This window comes from Hyaena hyaena, unplaced genomic scaffold, assembly GCF_003009895.1.
Source record: "Hyaena hyaena isolate Hyena2069 unplaced genomic scaffold, ASM300989v1 scaffold_533, whole genome shotgun sequence".
Classification (NCBI taxonomy): Eukaryota; Metazoa; Chordata; class Mammalia; order Carnivora; family Hyaenidae; genus Hyaena; species Hyaena hyaena.
In genome coordinates, this window is record NW_024081161.1 from 637416 (window position 1) to 642091 (window position 4676).

The following is a 4676-nucleotide window of genomic DNA, read 5'->3' on the forward strand; positions in this document are numbered from 1 at the left end:
CGCGGGCAGAAGGGCGGCCTTGTGGCTGAGCGCAGCCACCTGTCCCAGCGTGGCGCGAGCGTCGACCCGGAGCTCGGATCCCGCGCAAACCACCCGGGCAGCGCCGAAGCTCCTCCGACTGCGGGCCGGGCTCTGGCGGGTGCAGAGCGCAAGCGCGCAGCGGGGCGCCCGAGTGCGGGGCGCACCTGCGGAGGAATGGTTGCCTCCCCGAGGTGGAAGGGGCCGGGGAGGGGGGGGGCGCTGGGGAGGGGAAGAGAAGACAGGAACAGGGAGCCTCGTGGGCAGAAGGTGGAGAGTGGGGTAAAGGAGAAGAGGAAAAAGGCCTCAGAAACAGGACTGATGTCCCGGAGACTGAGAGAGCGAAGGACTGGGAGGGCTAGTCTGAATCATTACTAAATAGCTGGGGAGGTGGGAGGAGGCGATTCTGGCCCGCGGCTATTGATTGGTAGACTCGCTTTGGTTGACAGTCATGTTCTTGCAGAACGGTAGTTCTGTTACCACAGGGAAGTTTGCTGTTGATATACTATTTAATCCACCTCGTATTCAACGTCGGCCAATTGTCCAATCCAGGACGACATATTACATTGAGTTGTCATGACTCTTTAATGCGCTTTAATCTTAAGTAGTTCCCTCGGTCTTTGTCTTTCATGACCTTGACTTTTTTTTTTAAGAGGACAGGCCATTTATTTTGTAGAATATTTTTCAATTTGGGTTTGTCTGATGTTTCCTTATGACTGTTTTCAGGCAATGCTGCTTGGGCAGGAATACAAGATATTATGTTGTCTGTGTATGCCTGTGGAGAGCACATGATGTCTTTCCCCTTACTGGTGGTGTTAACTTTGATTAGTTAGTTAAGGTGGTTTTGCCAGGGTTGCCGTCAAAAAGTTACTATTTCACTCTTCATAATTATGCAGAAAGACTTTTAGACTAATATCCTGTATCTCATCAAACTTTCATCTGCTACTATTAGCATACATTAATATTCTTGCTGGGATCAATTATTACTATGATGGCTGTCAAATGGTGATTTTCTAATTACACTATTCCTTCTACATTTATTAGTTGGCATTCTACAGTAAGGGAGCACTTTCTATTGTCCTCTATTTACTATTATTTATAGCAGTAAATATTCATGACTTACAGTATTCAGCAGTTCATGTGTTAGTTGGTTTTGGCTACCATAACAAAGTAACACAGATTGGTTGACTTAAACAACAAAAACTTCCTCAGGGTTCTAAGCCCAGAAATCAGAGAACAAGATGTCAGCAGGGTTGGTTTCTGAAGACCTCTCCTTGGTTGGGAGCTAGTTGTGTTCCTCATATATCTTCACATGGTCTTCCCACCATGTCTGTGGCCTAATCTCATTTTCTTTTTTTTCTTTCTTTTTTTAAAAATATTTATTTATTTTTGAAAGACAGAGCATGGGCAAGGGGAGGGGCAGAGAGAGAGGGAGACAGAATCAGAAGTAAGCTCCAGGCTCTGAGCTATCAGTACAGTGCCCTGGAGATTGTGACCTGAGCCTAAGTCAGATGCTTAATGGACTGAGCCACCCAGGCAACTCATAATCTCCCCTTCTTATAAGGACACCAGTCATATTGGAGTAGGGCCCACCCATATGACCTCATGTTACCTTAATTACTTCTTTAAAGGGCCTGTCTCCAAAAGAGCCATATTACAAAGTTTAGGAATCCAATATATGAATGAGGGAACACAATTCAGACCATAACACCATCATTATTGATTTGGCTGCTCAAATTGCCTGAAATTTGTCATATCTCCTTATATGGGTCATATATGGGTCATGGGGGTACACAGCTATGGTCTTTACAGTGTATTTAGAGGTCTCCCTCCCTTCCCTCCTTTCTACCCCCCTTCTTCTCCCCTTCCTGGTCCCTTCTCTTCTCACTTTTCCCCTCTTCCTCTCCCTCCTGCAGTGTAGGCCCAACAAAGCCTAGGCCACCCCAGCAATCAATTCACAAATTCCTTCTAGTGAGGAGACTGGGTATCTTTGAGGAAGTACACTTTACAACATTACAAATACATACTATGACTCTTCCAGCCTTCTACAGGGTTACTGTGCCCCAAGTAAAGAGAAGTACTTTGAAACTGGTTAAGGATTTGGCTGGATTCCAAGTCCCAGAGTAAATTGACAGGGTTAGTGCAAGGAAGTTTAGGGGTATGTGAATAGACCTGGCAGAATAGGCCAAAATTTGGGGGAGTATTAATGTTTTATATAAATGCTGTCAAAAGGCCCTCTGTTAGTTTGGGCTGTCATAACAAAATGCCATAAGCTGGGTGGCTTAAATAACATATTTATTTCTCACAATTCTGGAGCCTGGGAAGTTTAAGATCAAGGTACTGGCCAATTTGGTTTCTGGTGAGATCTCTTTCTGGTTTGCAGGTGGCAGCCTTCTTGCTGTGTCCTCACACGGGGATTGGGGGTGGAACCTTCCTCTTCCTACAAGGCCACAGCCCTAACAGATTAGGACCTCACCCTTATGACCTCATTTAACCTTAACTACCTCCTAAACTCTACCTCCCCATTGAGTCACATTGGGAGTAAGGGGTTCAACATATGAATGGGAGAGGGAGGGGACACAAGTGAGTCCAGACCAGGTTCCCACTTTAGAAGACGCATTTGTAAGTTAAAGTCACGTTTAATTTTATGTAGCTAGTGAAATTTTTTCAAAACTCCATTCTTCCTCAAAAAAGCTGCAATAATTTACAGACTTTTTTTGAGTTTATTTATTTTGAGAGAGGAGAAGGAGGAGCAGAGAGAGGTAGATAGAGAGAATCCCAAGCAGGCTCCGTGCTGTCAGCAGAGTCTGATGCGGGGCTCGATCCCACGAACCATGAAATCATAACCAGACCTGAATTCGAGAGTCAACACTCAACCAACTGAGCCACCCAGGTACCCCAAAATTGGTTAAATATGAACACTAACTTGAAATTCTCTGAATCCTAATGTTTTCATGCTTACTGAGCCCAGTTAAGTTTCCTCTTTTCCCCATCAATTATTTTTTAACTGGGGTATCTTACTTTTCCTTGGAGATAATTTGTCAGCCAAGCCATGGTCTCTTCCATTTTCTTCAGAGGAAGCATTTTATCATTAGGTGAACAATACTAATCAGGTATCCTGAGGATGTTTGAAAGTCTTTCTCATGAGCCACCTCAAGCCTTGCTCAATGAACTCAGGAATAAAATGGCTCTGAGAACAGGGAGGGAAGCCATTTATGGGTTCAATACCATATTCCTCCACTTAACATGGTTTCCCTGGGTAAGTGTCCAGTTTGCCAACAGCAGTACGAACAACCAACTGTAAGGCTCCAAAATGGGGACTATAAGCAGCCATCTCGTGAAAGAGTGATCGGACCACTTTTGAAGCAGTAAAAATCTTCATTTTAATAGACAGTGGATTATGTTTGCTTTTCCTGCACATCAGGCTCCTGGCAGGACCATCGATTAGTGGATAGTATCATCAAGACATTACACACCAAGACGTTACATTCAGTGTATCTTATTAAATGATTCACTTTACTGTAGTCAAGTAAGTCAATACAGCAATTTCTATGTGATTTACTGGTCTTTTTGTCTACCTCAACAGCCAGAAGTTAAACCTATAGGATGGCAGAAGGACACATTAAACACTCTGTTATGGCACCAGCCAAGATAAAACCCTTTTGAAGGTTGGGGTGCTGTCCTGTGGTTTGCAGAGTATGTTATGAACCAGTGACTAATAAATAGTATTGCTTCTCCCATGACCAGTATGCACAGATCTGGGTCTTACTCTCCAAGCTTCCTGTTCACTTGGTAAACTACAATATAATTTTCCTTTGTTGCTTACAACTTAAGTATCTGGACTAATATACAATGCTTACCCTACCTCCCCTGTCCCTGACCATTCTCCTTCTCAGCAATTACCTGTCCTGTCTTATTCCTTCAGTCGTATCTTGACAATAACTCAACATACCTAATACTGTGATTTTAAATGATGATAGTACTTTGATGTGTTGCATCTTGAAGGTATAGTTCATAAATCTTTTCCAAAGAGTTCATCATTTTTCTCCAACATACTCATGTTTTGAGGTTGTCACAAACTTGCATTTATTATGTCTCTATTAGCTAATTGATGACATTTCCTGATCAGCATGGCATAGTATTAGAGCATTAAGTTAATTAAATTCTAGTTCAAAGCAAAAAACCTCGGTGTCTTAATCTGTGTATTACAGCTTTATTAAGGACAAAAGTACATGTACATGGCAGGCTTTTCAAATTACTGAACATAATATGTAAAATGTCATATTAATGGACACTTGGAAACTTTTATACTAAAATTTCAAAATGGACTCTAAGAAATATAAAATAATCCAAAGACAAATATTTATAGATGCTACTTTCCAAAAGTGTCACCCCTTTATAGTAAAATAGTAAATGAAATACTCTGGGTTCTTTGTATCCAAGAATATAAAAAAACCTATGCTCCTTGGATGGAAAAATTTTTTAAAATTAAAAATTTAAAAAAGGAGAAAGCATTTCTCTGGCTTATTTTTAATTCAGTGCAGTCTGGAGCATTCCTAGTCTGAACAGAGAGGGGTATAGAAGAAATATTTTGGATTCCTTACTATTGTGGAGGCAGAAAGGGTGGAGAGGAATAGGTAGCATTCATTCCCCTTTGT